The following is a 17,129-nucleotide window of genomic DNA, read 5'->3' as shown; positions in this document are numbered from 1 at the left end:
AGGGCTCTCTGACAGCCATGCATTCATTTGCTTCTCACTCTTATCTAACAGCGGATGCTGCATGGATGAACATAATCACTCTGACAACCTGCCGTGTGACTGTGTTTTTTTCCCCCTCCAACCGCCACAATGTATTAATGCTGAGTTATGTTTTTAACATACCCTTCACCTTTTTGATTAACATAACAATGTCCCGAAACAAAAAAGGCCAATGTGGTCTCTTATGTTAGCCACTATTCCTCTGTGCAAGTCACTTTGAATTTGATATGCTGAGACTACAACACGTGGTTTGCCTTTTTCCAAACTAAATTTTACATCAAGTCTATGAACAGCTATAATAGTGAGTATCGGTTTTTGAGTTAAATTACTGAAATAGCTAAGATTTTCCATGATATTCAAGTCTGAGATGCTCTCACTCTTGGAAATACGTAATACAGTGGTACATCGACATACGATCGCATCAACACACGATCCTTTCGACATCCGACGTAAAATGTGACTCGTCATTTGTCTCTACATATGATGACACGAGGATTTATGACAGCGTGGCAATTTCATTGTTTTCCCGCAAGACAGACGCACGGCTTTTTTTTTTTTTTTTTTTTTTTGAGCGAACTCAGCATGGGTCCCAAGAAGGTAGGGCAGGTGGTGTCTCCTACGACCTCTGTTAGCCAGTCTCTATAAGTTAAGATAACAATAAAAACGTAGTTTTGATTTCCGATTCATTATTATTGTTGTCGCCAGTTTCGTCAAGTTTTTTTACCATTTATTTCAGAACTTGTGCAACACAGCATGATAAAGAGTAAAAACTTCCCTATCTACTGCACCACTCTCTCTCGTCAGTCACACGGTGTGTTCAGGAACAGCGTGCAAAACACAACTGCAACATGAGAACCCGATTCGCTACATTATTATTATTATTATTATATATTATCATTACGATTTGTATTTAAAATGTATTTGTTTACTTTGTCTGTAATTGCTATTTGGATTTAGCTTAGGATTTTTGGCTGTGGAACAAATTAATGTATTGGCCCGAATATAAGACGTTGTTTTTGCATTGAAATGAGACTGAAAAAGTGGGGGTCGTCTTATAGTCGCGGTCTAGACGTTATACCGATTCATGACGCTAGATGGGGCCAGATATAATTGAAGCGATGTTCTGTCATGACAGATCTCAGCTACTCTCAAGTTGAACCAGTTTGCATTATTTTATTGCAATGTTTTTCCTTATTCAGATTTGTTTCAAGACTACAGTTACAGTTAGACTTCACTTTGATGGTTAATGCAGTTATTGCAATTTTGTTGTTTTATCACAATAGATTGCTTCATTTACATTTCAAAAACCAGAGGCCATTCATTTACGAATGTGATAGCACTTTAGTTTACATATTTAAATGTTCAGATATTAAGATTTGAATGTGGCAAAATAACATGCTTTATCTCTCAAATATATTGTTATAATCATTTGTTTCAGATGTACTGTAATTATTTTCTGTATAAAGATTAATTTGGTGTCCAAAAAGTCTTTTTCAAACTTGAGTCTTGAAAAAGAGGGCGTCATCTTATAATCAGGCCCGTCTTATATTCGGGCCAATACGGTAATCGAATTATAATGTATTCTTAAGCGTAGTAGTAGTTCCCAGGGTTTCTAAAAGTACTGTCGGAGCTAGAGCCTTTAGCCACTAAGCCCGTTTTATGGAATCAGCTTCCAGCTAATATTAAAGAAGCCGAGACAGTCTGCACATTTAAGATTAGATTAAAAACGTTCCTATTCAACAAAGCTTATGGTCAGGCTATTTGAAGTCGGAGTAGACTCAAAGTTTAGTCTAAGCTGCACTAGAAGCTATAAAGCTGGGGGAAGTACAGCCACTGAGTTCTATCTCCTTTTTCTCACTCTACCTACCACTTATCTTACTTTATTTCTATTTTCCAATGATAATATCTAGTTGTCTAGTCTCTTCATCACTAGTCACCCGGTGTTCCCTTCCCCCCCTCCCCAGAGCTATTTTTCAACTGCAGCCTTCTGACTGTCCGGACCCCTGGCTGGATGGACGTCCTCGTTGCTACCCCCGTCTCATCTGGCTGGATGAACCTCTTCTTGTTCCTTTACTCCACTGCATCTTTACGGACTGTAATTTCGCCTGCTAATTTCCATTAGCAGTCCTGGGGCTTCCTGTTTATCTGTCCTGGGAGTGGATCTCTCCTGACTGTGGTACTCCCCAAGGTTTCTCATTTCCTCCCAAAGACTCTGGAGTTTTTGGAGTTTTTCCTTGCCGACATGGAGGGTCTAAGGATGGGGGATACTCAGGACTTGAATTTATTTATTCATCTTTGATGCTTCATTTGCCGTTTCTGATTGTGTATCATATTGCCTCTGCAAAGCCCTTTGAGACAACGTTGTTGTGATCCAGGGCTATACAAAAAAAAATTGAACTGAATTGAATTGAATTAAGAGAAAATCCTGCACGACATACGACCATTTCGACTTACAAAACAAATCCTGGAACGAATCAAATTTATATGTAGCGGTACCACTGTACATGGAATAAGTAAAATGTCCTATACGTTGTTAAAATAGTTTGGGGAAACCGCTCATAGAATCTGGTGGATCTATTCTACAGCCACAGAGGTGTGCTTGGTTGTGTGAGTAAACTGATGGATTCTCGAATCTTTAAAATCACCTGCATTCCTACAAAGCAGGGACATGCTGTAGAAGCTGTGGCAAGAGCAGCATATGATTGCATTTCACAGGTATCGCCACCGGGTCAACTCTTCAGTCACTGTAGAAGTCATGTCTGAAAATAACTGTAAACTGTGTGTGATGAGCATGGCCTCATTGTCCGCTTGTGACCAATGGCTATAACACCTCAGTTTTATGTGAACATAGCCTCCGTGTGTTTTGTAGCTGCTGGCTAGCCTCATTAGAATTTCACTTTTCTCCTCTCACCTTGTTGCGAGTGTTGTCTGATGGCTGCACCATGCAGCGTTTGTGTTTATGTGGGAGCCAGCGGCTACTGTGGCGGGCCCATGTGAGATAGAGTAGTGCGTTGTGAGGCTCGCCAGAATTGGCCATGATTTCAATAACAAATAAGCTTTTCCTAGACTATAATTCGCAAAAATCTGTGTGTCTGTTCTGCTTTTAGCGCACAGTTGTCAAACTCGCTGGGAGAATCGAAAACGGCAAAGGAAGAACGAGTTCATATTGTTTTTAAAGCAATTTGTCAGCCAATGGCCTCAAAATCGATTACAAAATATGATCTTAAAGGTGAAGTTTGGAATTTTTGATATAAGGTTTAATCTTCGAGTTAGCGGGGGTTTAATTAGTCAGTGGAGTTTCAATTTCAATAAATTCCGTTCTGTTTTTTAGTTATTTGTTAGTTTCAGGGCTCCGGAGTGGCTAAGCTAACACGTGTTAATGGTGCCTAATTAGCATACCAATAAAAAACAACGTACGCACGCATGAGAATCACCGATGACCAATGCAGTCAATAGTGCTGGCTATCTTTTTAGGATAAAGCTATCAAAACTTATGATTGCAGTTCATTAATTGTAGTATGAACTGCAATATTTGTATTCCAGCAGCTCTGCGGGGAACAGGCTGTCTAGGGAAGCAGGGTGGAGTGATATCACATCGGTTTTTTCACCGCTGATTTTTTTCGTGTCGGAAAGAAGCGACTCCCCAGCAGACTTAGCAAGAGTGGCCAAATCACTAATCTTTATTGTGACCGTATTACATATTTTAAAAAATAGTCCTGCAGAATGAAAGGAATTACGGCAGTTTGGTGTGTCATTGTTTTGACCGCATGGGTACTGTGAACAATGATTTGCATTTTGGATTTACAGTGATACCTCTATTAATTCATTCCAGGATCTTGTTTGTAAGTGGAAATGGTTGTATGGCGAGCAGGATTTTTCCATAAGAATACATTATAATTCCATTAATTTGTTTAACGCCCGAAAACCTACACTAAATCCTTAATAAATGCTGCTGGTACTATTGCAAATAGCAATTGCACAAAGCAGAATAAATAAATTATGAATACAAATCAGAGTAATAATATAATAATAGCAATAATAATAATAATACCTGTAATAATGTAACAAATCGGGTTCTAATGTGGTGGATGTGTTTTGCGTTGTGTACATGAACGCACCGCGTGGCTGACGTGCCAGAGTGAGAGAGAAATTTTTACTTTCACTTTTCATGTTCAGCTGCAGTGGACAGTAGGCATGTTGCGTTGCACAAGTTCTGAAATAAATTATTAAAAATCTGATAAAGCTGGCGATTTTTTGGGCGATTTTAGAATCATAATTGTCACCCCGGACTTATAAAGACTGGCGAACAAGGTCGGAGGAGGACTGTTGAGATCGTAGACATTCTAGTTCACGGACACGCACACCACGCTCATATTTTTCTATCATTTCCATCTTCATTTTTAATGGCAAGCTTCACCTTTTTTCACTACCTGCACTAACATTCTTGGAACCCATGTTGATTGCTCTCACAAGAAAATCCGCTGTGCGTCCGTCTTACAGGCAAACAAAGAAGCTGTCATAAATCGTATTTCGAGCATGTCGTCCAATGTAGTAACAAATGATGAGTCAAATATTATGTTGGATGTCGAAAAGATTGTGTGTCGAAGCGATCGTTCGTCGAGGTACTGTATCAATATATTTGACTATGTTAGATCTATTAATATCGTTTTTTTTTTATTGGCATGCTAAGCAGGCAGCATTGACTTGCGCTAGCTTAGCCACTCCGGAGCCCTGAAACTAAAAAATAACTGACAAACTTCACGGAATTTGTTGAAATCAACTCCACCGACTCATAAACCCCCGCAAACTCAAAGATTAGGCCTAATGTCATAAATTCTGAATTTCCCCTTGAAGGGATAAGAGGATTCAAAAGATTTTGAATCGGTAAAAAGTATTCAAATGTGCACAGGGCACAATGAAATTGTTTTCTAGCTTCAGGGATACCTATCTTCAAAAATAATTTCAAAAAAAAATTTTTTCTTTTGAGGCAGGGAACTGGTCTCAAGACAAGTGAATTTACATTGTGAAATAGATTTGATAGTTGTTCTTGTAACTGTGTAAGATGGCCAACAATATATTCCGGTCATTAGGAATTTGCATGTATGAGATCATTTAAATGAGAAAGGAGAGATCACGCTGCCCACAGTCATTCAACACAAATATTGTTTTTGGATTTAACATTGAGTTGGCCACCTTTTGATTTTCTTCCATCCATATTCTGTAATATTCATACTCAAGAGTTGCTTATCTCAGCATAAATATGACCATATGAACTCAGTGAACCAGTCAATTGTAGGCTAAATTTGTGTACGTGAGTGCAAATAAGAATGCCGCCTTCAAGCCTTCTATTGTTTTAATATTGATGATTTTGGCAAAAAAAGGCAAGAAAAACCAAAAATCCCTATCTCAAAAAATGAGCATATCATGAAAAGGTACTCCAAAGAAGCTACTAACCTAATCATCTAAATCAACGAATTAATTCAAAACCCCTGCTAAAGATTCCTGAGGCTTTTAAAAACTCCCAGCCTGGTTCATTACCTGACTGCTGTCAAGAAGGCCATCATTGACACCCTCAAGTAAAAGGCTAAGACACAGAAATACATTTCTGAGTGAATAGGCTGTTCCCAGAGTGCTGTATCAAGGCACCTCAGTGGAAAGTCTTGGGAAGGAAAAAGTGTGGCAGGAAACGCGGCACAATCAGAAGAGGTGACCGCATCCTGAGAAAGATTTTGGAGAAGGGCCGATTCCAGACCTTGGGGGACCTGCAGAAAACTGGAAATGGGCTACAGGTGCCGCATTCTCCGGGTCAAGCCACTTTTGAACCTGAAACAGCGGCAGAAGCGCCTGACCTGTGCTACAGAGAAGCAGCACTGGACTGTTGCTCAGTGGTCCAAAATACTTTTTTCAGATGAGAACAAATTTTGCATGTCATTCGGAAATCAAGGTGCCAGAGTTTGGAGTAAGACTGGGGAGGAGGAAATGCCAAAATGCCTGAAGTCCAGTGTCAAGTACCCACAGTCAGTGATGGTCTAGGGTGCCGTGTCAGCTGCTGGTTTTTGTCTACTGTGTTTTATCAAAAGCAGGGTCAATGCAGCTAGCTAGCAGGAGATTTTGGAAAACTTCATGATTCCATCTGCTGAAAAGCTTTATGGAGATGAAGATTTAATTTTTCAGCACAACCTGGCACCTGCTCACAGTGCCAAAACCACTGGTAAATGGTTTACTGACCATGGCATTACTGTGCTCAATTGGCCTGCCAACTCTCCTGACCTGAACCCCATAGGGAATGTGTGGGATATTGTGAAGAGGAAGATTAGAGACACCAGACCCAACACTGTGGATGACCTTAAGGCCGCTATTGAAGCATCCTGGGCCTCCATAACACCTCAGCAGTGCCACAGGCTGATTGCCTCCATGCCACGCCGCACTGAAGCAGTCATTTCTGCAAAAGGATTCCCGAACAAGTATTGAGTGCATAGCTGATATAATTAATTGAAGGTTGACTTTTTTTGTTTTGAAAAACACTTTTTTGTATTGGTGGGATTAAATATGCAAATTTTTTTAGATAGGGATTTTTGTTTTTTTCTGGACTTTTTTGCCAAAAGCATCAATATTAAAACAATAGAAGGATAGAAACTACGTTAGTTGTGTGTAATGAATCGAAAATATATGAAAGTCTAATGTCTATCAGTACACTACAGAAAATAATGAACTTTATCACAATATGCCATTTTTTTTAGAAGGACTACTATATCTGACTCAAGAGTGTTTAGTTGAATATTTTAAAACGGTCAAACTGCTCAATGGAACTATTCTTAATGAATTATGTTTGCTTCATCGCAAAGACTTTTCTATATTATGTTCTTTTTGATGTAATAAGTGTGGGTGATTTATGAACTTTAAATTCCCACATGAAAAAAAATAAAGCCCTTATTTATCAAATATGGAAACTATGACTTGCCCTCGTAGTTTTTAGATATGATCATATCAAGAGGCCAGATAATGATCATTGAGATATTGAGGTATTCACATGAGGAGTATGTGGATGTTGTTTTTGTAATACAAGCAGTATAAGGAAGTATAACACTACCCAATCAGCAACGTTTTGTAAAGCATCATCTTTGCAACATCCGCAGTTAGTACAGACTATGACTGACTGCTTTTCCATCATCACATATTTCTAATCTGGAGGACATGTCCACATGCATAATGTGCTTTAACTGCAGGTCAGGACCTTTCTAATTAGTTACGTGAGTCTTTCAATCGGGTCTAAAATGTTGATTAATGCTGTAGTCCTCTGACGTGCCGACAAAAGCAGATTTAAGAGACTGTGTCACGGCGAGTTGACATAACTGCAGCCTCAAACCACGTTCATTATCTTAATTAATAGCCTGCTTGAGGAAATGGGTCAGAGACGGTCCAGTTAAACGGATTCATTTCCTTCTCCTTCGGTGATGATTTAGACGGGGTGACTGGAGGTGTTGACTTCAACACCATCAAAGCTTCCTCTCATTTGCCAGAAAGACAAGTGTGTAAAATATTTGGGTGCAAATGCTGCATTCAAGACTGCCAAGATGTCAAAAATGACTTCAAGCAGCATTCAAATGCAATTTGAAGTTGCCAACTTCAGAGTTTTCATGAATACAGCATACGCATACAAATGTCCTCATAATCTACAAAATGCTCACCGTTAATACAGTATATATTTCCAGAAACGGTCACACCAATTTTCCGCACGATATTATAAAATGTACGCCTGCTTTGTTGATTCTTCTTCTTCTACAATAAAGGGCTTACAGTGCACATTGTTCAAGAAATGACAAATAAAATACAGATCAGATCATCTTGTTGTGAGGATTACAAACTTTAACATGATTTAGTTTCTCCTAACTTGTAGCACGACAGAATGTGTTCACTTTACTCCTGAAATACTTTATTTATTTACTATACAGGTAGTCCCCGGGTTACAACATAATCGACTTTACAACGCGGGCGTCTCATCCGCCATTTTGTCTCATCGTTATTTTGTGTGGTTTTTTTTTGCCGCATAAACACTACCTTATTTTACCTCACAGTATCTTATTTTTTACTTTATTAATATGACATGTTCTATCCCCACTAAATGTGAAGTTGTTCACATATTGATGACCCCGAAACGCAGTGTCAGCAATAAAATTTACTTACAAGAATATTTATAATTGAATAGTTGAAAATGAACTTTTTTTCCCCATCATTTTTGAGGGGAATTCTGAATCTGGCTGCTTAGGAAAGCTTTACTTTTCGCCAAGATCGTCATCCATTGAATATGGTACGCTTGCCGGTGTCGTGCCAATGTTGTTACCCCCGTCAAAAATTGTATCCCCTGATTTGCACTGATTTATCTACTAGGTTTCAAAGCATGGCCCAACCATCAAAAAAAAAAAAAAAAAAAAAAAATTCTGTCGTATAGCTTAACATACGTACTGAACATAAAAATAGGCAATGTTTTACTGTTTTACTCGTAGGATGACCTATAACTGTTATTACTGTAATTCAAGACCTGTATGGAGTTTCTCCAGTTTAATAAAGGTCAATATATATATATATATATATATATAATATATATATATATATATATATATATATATATAAAACTGTGTTTCTTTTCTGGCTTCAATTAATTAAGTCGACATAACTCATAACTAATGTGTATGTGTGTGTGCTCCCGTGGCAAGGGGATACAATTTTTGACGGGGGTAACTACATTGGCAAGACACTGGTGGTGGCTCTGTTGTACAATTAACGTATTTAGTGGGGCAAATTGAAACTGCTCACCATTTTTGCGGTGCTCTTTGGTGCATCATGGTCAAAATTTTCAATCCTTGGTTCTTGTTCAGTAGTTGTTGTCACTTTTGAAAGCTTAGGTTTGAAAAAATTACGTACAGTATATCCATCTTGTCCCTTCGGTCCTCGGGTGATTTTGGCTATGCAAAGCAGATGACCATCTAAGGTGCTAGTCACATGATCTGTTTGAAAAATAATTTTGACCCATTATAAAACTTTTAAAATCTTTTTTTGTTCATCTCGTTCATTTTTGTTTTTTGTTTAATTGCTTTCAAACTTTTATGGACAGTATTTTACCGGAAAACTTTAAAATCATATATAGGAAAGTCAATTACATGCAATGACAATTTTCAGCCACCAGGGGGGCCTGGCTCCCTTGCCCCCCCCTTAAACTCCCAAGTGTGTTCAAAACAACACGCATTTTAACAATAAAACACTTGACACAAAACAATTTGTGTTCAAACGTCCATCTCGTCTGATCAATGTGTAAATTAAAGAGAGAGTAGATTAAATTAGCCTAAACTGCCGAACAAAAGTCGGCTAATTTAAATGCTGCAAATGCTAACGTATTTACAATTCTCAAAGCAAATCGCTCACATGTAACTCCACAAACATATATTAGCTGAAACAACTTACAGCCTTATGTGGGCCAAACCAGAGCACCACTATCCTTTATCCAATCAGACGTCTGAGTCTGTGTCTCAGTCATATGAGGCGGCAGTCCAGCCAGACCCAATGCTGCCATCAAAGGGCAGTGTATCCTCCATCATTAAACAAAATACAATACTGTATTGGCCCGAATATAAGACAGTGTTTTTTGCATTGAAATAAGACTGAAAAAGTGGTATTCGTCTTATATTGGGGTCTATACATTATACCCTTTCACGACGTTAGATGGCACGAGATATTGAAGCGAATGCTGAACTCGATTAAAATTTGAATGAGGCAAAATAACATGCTTTTTTTCTCAAATATATTGTTATAATTATTTGTTTCAGATGTACTGTAATTATTTTCAGTATAAAATTTAATTTGGTGTTCAAAGAGTCATTTTTCAAATTTGAGTCTTGAAAAAGAGGGGGTCGTCGTATAATCAGGGCCGTCTTATATTCGGGCCAATACAGTACTTTTGGACTTTTTGGATAGATATTTTAGGGTACTTATGGGGTTAATTCCCCTTTATGCGGAAATTCGGGTTACATCGCCAGTGTAGAAACGGAACTCGTTTGTACCCCGGAGACTACCTGTACTATTTATTTTTTCACAAGAAACAACTGGGTCAATTTAAATCCAATAACTCTGCTGTTTCACCATTTGGCATGACGACATAAATGGTAAATCATCCTCATCAAAACATTCTTATTTGTAGGGTAATTTACAACAACAACCACTTACATCAATTGTAAAACTACTGTGGCTATTCTGTATGGTTACAAGTTTTTATGACACTCTGGAAACACCAGGAACATTCAGTAAATAGCTTTTTTCCCCCTCACAGATACAAGCAGCGAGGTAATTACAGATAAATTGTTCAAATAAAAAGCAATTGGGTGGACTTTGTATTTTCTGTAAAGGAGGTGAAATAATTCTTAAGAAAAAGATATTGGGCTCTAAATTCGGGGTTCTTAAGTATAATGTATAATGAAGACAGTATATAAAATAAAACCAAATTCAAGTGAAGACACAATTAATAATGCAAATCAAGAATGTGAGTCAACATCATGAGAGAGGTAAGAGGCAATTCAACTCCTCAGTGGCCAAACAACATATGCAATCTCGGGTTTTCAAATAATGACTTTTTGTTTGATATTTGAAACATAAATTTAAAAAAAAGAAGAAGAAAAGAAAGAAATTTGAGGTGTGAGAGCAGCGTTCACAAGAATATACGCAACATGATCAATCGGGGAGGGCAAAACAAACACAGATGATTACTGGGATTGATGGTCGTATAACAGTCAAATCAAGTTTGAAAGTCTCAAATGACTCTGCAACAGGACACACAAGTATAAATGTCTGCTATATACATTGTCTCCTATTCAGTGTGCATCTAAACCACAACATTTGAGCACAACATAGAATAAATTCAGGGTTTCACCTTTGGTTATGTATTCATCAAGGCTAGGTTTAAAAAAATAGAGAACACACGTTCATGTTACTTTGCATACACTTAAAAGTGGAAACAAGTCAACAAAGCAGCTGGTCCGTTTGTTGTTTGCATCTGAGAACAACCTAAGATGTATTGTCTTCAAGAGAGGGAGTCTTGGCTATAGTACTGAAGAGTTTCATCCATCATCTGGGACAGAAGGTGTGTGGCAGATACAGAATATATGCTCGGGTTTATGTGCCTGACATCTTTGTTTTAGTGAGAGTGGGTGTTAATGCGCTCAACAACGTGATATCACTTCATCTCCTAGCCTTAAAAACAATTTATCAGTGAGATTTTTAATGCTAGGACGCAACTCGGACCAGGAACTACGGTGACACCACCTCTTGAGCGACTCACGTCAGCCTCTTTTGGATGACGATATGAAAGAAGATACAAATAGCTATAAGCCAAAAGTCCTACAGCTGGCTGCACACAGGCAGCGAGGCAATTTACCAATTAATAACGCCTACCAAATACCTCCCGTTGACATTGAAACCAAATGTTACTCTCTAGCATATTGAAATATCCTCACCTCTTTCTTCTAATATTTTGTCCACATGTAAAGAAATCATCTTAGTTTAAGTCTCATCGTGTTTTCATACAGCTGTATATGGTTGGTAATTAAGGCAATCATTCTGGGCCAAAGCTTACTAATTTATTCAACCCTGCAGGGTTTATTTACCTATATCCTAAAGTAGTAGTTCCACCCCCACATGCCCCACATCTTGTAGAGTCCCCTCCAGCTGTTGTTCTTCTTCAGCGTCCACTCCTAGACACCATCGCGCTCACAATGTTGCGTCGGTTCTCCGCCACGTTCAGAGATGCTGGGTTTACGCCCTGTAACTGGCAGAGCTGCAACACACAAATAGGAGACAAACAAGAGAATTGGAAATATGTTCTAAATGACAGCTTTCTGTGAAAATTATGCAGCAAGTCATGCGTCAGCTTTTAGCTGAAATAAAATCAATTAAAATAAAAACAACAAAATAAAACATTTTGTAATAAATCAAAAAGACGACCCCCTCTTTTTCAAGGCTCAAGTTTGAAAAAAGACTTTTTGAACACCAAATTATTTTCATACAGAAAATAATTACAGTACATCCGAAACAAATGATTATAACTATGTATTTGAGAGAAAAAGCATGTTATTTTGCCTCATTCAAATCTTAATATCTGAACATTTAAATATGTAAATTAAAGTGCAATCACATTCGTAAATGAATGGCTTCTGGTTTTTAAAATGTGAATAAACCAACCAATCTATTGTGATAAAACAACAAAATTGCAAGAACTGGAATTAACCATCAAAGTGAAGTCTAACTGTAACTGTAGTCTTGAAACAAATCTGAAAAAGGAAAAACATTGCGATAAATAATGCAAACTGGTTAACTAAAAAGAGTAGCTGAGATTTGTCATGACAGAACATCGCTTCAATGATATCTGCCCCTCTTTTTCAGTGTTATTTCAATGCAAAAAAACACCGTCTTTTATTCGGGCCAATACGGTAATAATAATTCACCACAACATCCTGTCTCTCTATTAGCCTCCCACTTTGTGCACCAGCAGCAACACACACTTAGCCACTTATCTTAGCTTACTTTGCTTACTTCTACAGCACTTTTGAATAGGCTTGCCACCCGTCCTTTGAAATAAGAATTTTTTCCGAAATGGGAATTAAAAGTTGTGTTCCATATTGAACCAATACGGAACAAATATATGGCAGAAAACACAGACAAGTCTGAAAAAGCAGTTTCAGCTCTTGCACCCCTCTTTAAAATAAACTGTTGTATTTTAAGCCAAAAGAACTGTTGTGTTTGATAGAACAATATGTCTATATGCTGCAATAGCAGATTCATGGCGCATTAAGCCCCAAACTATTTTTAATTAGTCTGTTTTACCTTAGAAATCCCCGTTACAGACGTCACGCAACCGCTTTTGTTTCAACCCAGCCATAAAAGGAAGCTCAGTAATTATATTTATTATTCAAAATGTCTGTCATTTTTACCTTACAATCATTAATTGATGTCTAATATTTAGTTTAAAAAAAAAAAAAAAACGACTTTACAATATTACTGACTCGCATATTTTAAACTTTTAAACAAATTACGTCACAATTAAAAAAATGGTATCTGTAAAAAGGTCACAGATATCTACCTCATAACTATTGCCTAATTGTATTTTTTTTGGTACCGTCGCTTTTTCCCCAATATTTTAAATGATAAAAATCGATCCAAACAAAGAAAAATTGAAAAAAAACATTTAAAAGAGTAAATACATGAAAAAAACTCTCGACCACTCCTCGATGTCTGCGATTTCTGCATTGAGACCCTTGTTATATGACCATGTTTCACCCATTAAATCCCCCCAAAATCCGGCTGTGGCCATTCACAGCTGTGTCTTCACACTCGCTTTATACATGCTCCATGGAGAATTTGGATCGAAAAAATCATGCCGTCTTTATGCTCTGTCATGTTCTCACCACAAGTTAAGGTTTTACTGTTTAAACATTTTTTGTAAAATGCCCTCCTGTTCAAAAAATTTCTTCTCCCAGAAAATTGAGATTTTAGGCTTTCCAATGATGTATCACACATGCATATAGGAAAATTTTGAGTATGACCAAATTGGGGGTCTCAGAGCGGAACTTCAAGTTACCTGAGTGTTTTTCTGCCATATATATATATATATATATATATATATATATATATATATATATATATATATATATATTTCTATGCATTTTAGGAGTTTTGGTGATTCCTTTTTTACGTCGCCTGTTCAGCTTTGGGCGCGAGGGGGGCGTCCCTTGTTTTTATTTCTGAAAGGTGGCAACCCTACTTTTGGAACAGGTCTAAAATGACTGTGGCATTTCTTTCAGTAAAAGACAAGAAAAGTAAAGTAGATGAAGTGGGCTGACAAGGGTTTGTTGCTCTAGTCCAGCCCCCTTTCTCTTGGTAGCAGTTGCTGCTGTTGTAGCCTCAAACTCTTTGTGTTCGTTCACGTTTCGTCTTAAAATGTTTTTTCAACTTCGAGGTATTAAAACTGGCTGATTTAACTCCACCTCTCGAAAATTTCAGGCCGCAAATCTTGCATGCAGCCATTGTACTTGACGGAGATTATAAGGTGAAATATTTCCAGACCGCTGACATTTTCCTCTCGTAGTTTGTTTTTCCTACATATGAAAAAGCTGCTCCAGCATTAGTTAAGAGCGGCTATTGGCCCGCTCTTATTGGTCTGGAGCAGACCAATAGCGATTGCTGCTTGGCATGCAAAGTGATCACGTGTCATCACACAACAGAGAGTGTAGTGAGCTTCAGGAGAAAAAAAGGCTGTGGTCAAGTGTTATAGTACTGGACTGATAAATGGTATCGGCGCCCTCTTTGTTGGTACTCGCCGATACCACCATTTCGGGCCACATCAGCCCCTCCTGCCAATACTAGTATCGGTATCGGTGCATCTTTAAATTTTATTTATTTTTTGTTTTATGATTCTCTTGTAAGCTCACATACAGTAGCTTAACTCTTTGGCTGCCATTGGCGGCAATAGACATCCAATCTATTTTAACTAGGAGTTAAAATTAATTGGATCATTGGATAGCTTCCAGCCCTTCCCAGTTGAAATGGATTGGATGTCTATTTCGATCAATAAATGTTTTCAATATCAATTTCTCTTTTTTACTAACTACACTAAATATTCTTGGCTGGCAGTGAATGAGTTAAGCTAATAAAAGCTTTCAAAAGGACAGACTTCATTATGATATTGAAGGGACACATTCCACAGACAATGCTCCACGCCTTCACATGGGAGGCCGTCCCACAGTCCGCTTCAGTTATTCGCACTTGGTCGCAGTTATTCAACCCATGCAGTGATCCAACACCGGATTTAGATTGAAAAAGTTAGAACGCTGTACCGCATACAAACAGGAAAGATTGTCTCAGGAGTAATTTGTTCCAGGATTCAAGGTAATTACTATATTTATCGTACCATGTATCCGTTTTGAAACGTTGTGAAAAAAATCAATGGGAGAAATAACCGCTATGGCATTGGCGTTATAATTCGCAATATTTACGTAAAATAAATGCTAACTCCCCAGTTCATTGCTCTTAACAAAGAATGGAGACGGTTTTACGTCCATATCTATAAAGAATTCAGGGATTTAAGCATTTCTTCACAAGAATTTTCAATGTAAAATGCTCTTTGTGGTGATAAGGCGGCGCTACAGTGGCTTAAAGAGTAGCAGCACATTCGACATATTTACGTAAAATAAATGCTAACTGCCCGGTTCTTTGCTCGTTTAACAAAGAATCGAGACTGTTTTACGTCCATGTCTATAAAAAAATTCAGGGATTTAAGCATTTATTCACAAGAATTTTCAACGGAAAAAGCTCTTTGTCTGTGTTTCCACTCAGTCAGCTTCGACGGAGATAGCCCCCTATTAATCAGCCCCGCGCCCCGTGTCCCTTCAATATCATTATGAAGTCTATGGAAAGGGTCTAAGATCATGTTGTACAAATTGCATAAACTTGATTAAATTTTGCCCTAATATAGAACGAGAAAGCTGTTAGACCAACAGCAGTATTAGACGACTTAATTTCTGCTATTACTGATGCATTTAAACAATATGCTGAAAAGCAGGTATGCGGTACAGCTGGCTCTCTGTTCTTGGTCACGATGAAACAATCAATGATAAAACCATTAAGTGTGGCAGTAACTGTGACATTTTTCTTACATTGCTGTGCACTACACACCATTCACCACCCTTAAGTCAGCAAATCTAGGTACAATCTAGGTACAATAACCTTGGACATTAAAGTATTAGTTGCTTTCCACACATATTCCACACATATTGTTAACTTCCAAGTTATTAAACAACAAATAAAAACTAGCCAGCAATAAAAGTTTTCTACTCTCAGATTTGTAGAGGCAACATAAAAGACTGCACAACTCTTCAAAAAGCACAAAATGTGAGCTCTAAAAAGGATTTTAAAAAGAAGACCAGCAACCAACTGAGCCGCACTTATCTGTAAGTGTGTTTATAATACTGACTTTGCTCTCTGAGCTTCTGTTTTAGGCCTTACATTTAAGACGAGAGGACCATATCGTAAAGGAATTGCTCCATTAAAGAGGTGTGTGTCTATTAAAATACAAACTATAAAGAGGCTTTTGCAGCCTCTAAACAGAGCAGCTGTACAATTCTCCACCTCAATAATTTGAGGATTTCCACATAGTCTCAGCGGAGCTGGAAACATTCTGTATGCAATTATAGCTGCAGTAGCAACAAGACAATTAGCACAACATACTGAGCCTTTTATCTAATTCCCCTATTAGGAGTTGAATGCAAAATCAGTGTTTGTTGTGGTTGATGTACATAAGATTTAGCCCCTGCTACTTTTTCTGATCTGTTTCAGGAAACATTTCCCGCTACAATTACAAATCATGGGCCATTTCCAATTTTTGAATGTATATAGCAACTCTATTTTAACCAACAACATCCCAATTTCCTCCATCTTTTTTAACGGTTTCTGACAGCAAAAGCCTGCAATTGTTTTTTCTAATAAGCACAGGTGGGTAGTTACGCATTACACGTACTCCGTTACATTTACTTGAGTAACTTTTGGAGAAAAATGTACGTCTAAGAGTAGTTTTACTATGCCATACTTTTTACTTGTGAAGAAAGAAAAAAAACCCTACTCTTACTCCGCTACTTTGGGCTACACAAGAGTTGTTATATTTTTCCTCTTTTTATTATTAGATTTTTTTCCCAGTGATGCATAGGGTAGCTCTACCAATTTCACCAATGAGACGTCCCAACAATAATCACATGAGTCTATTATACCAATTAGAGGTAAGCTTGCCATTTTACAATCACGCCAGCCTGTTCAATCAAGTGGCATCTTTAAAGCACCGTAAAAAATGAAGTATTTGACATAGAGCGCTGCCCTCAACATGACTCGAAAGCGCAGATGTTTTTTTAACCTCTCTCCCAGTCTTTATTTGGCAAAGATTGACCACGGAAAACCGGAGACATAATCCTTTGAGTTTCATAATAGTAACAATGAAGGAACTAGTATTCACTATTCAAAATAGGAACTATTTCTCCACTGGAGGGAACTCATGCTCTATG

At 37.8% G+C, this 17,129-nt stretch overlaps 1 protein-coding gene across 1 annotated transcript in view; it reads right to left on the bottom strand.

The window, feature by feature from the left end:
- Nucleotides 1-1,035: 1,035 nt before the first annotated feature.
- The window catches only part of kcna4 (potassium voltage-gated channel, shaker-related subfamily, member 4), a 119,331-nt gene continuing 103,237 nt past the window's right edge, over nt 1,036-17,129 (bottom strand). The window contains exon 3 of the transcript XR_009062901.1: nt 1,036-11,860. The gene's annotated coding sequence lies outside the window, so the exon portion shown is untranslated. The remainder of the gene's footprint in view (nt 11,861-17,129) is intronic.

This window comes from Corythoichthys intestinalis, chromosome 1 (genome assembly GCF_030265065.1).
Source record: "Corythoichthys intestinalis isolate RoL2023-P3 chromosome 1, ASM3026506v1, whole genome shotgun sequence".
Taxonomy (NCBI): domain Eukaryota; kingdom Metazoa; phylum Chordata; class Actinopteri; order Syngnathiformes; family Syngnathidae; genus Corythoichthys; species Corythoichthys intestinalis.
The sequence above is the reverse complement of the archived record's forward strand: the minus strand, read 5'-3'. Positions and strand labels throughout refer to the sequence as shown.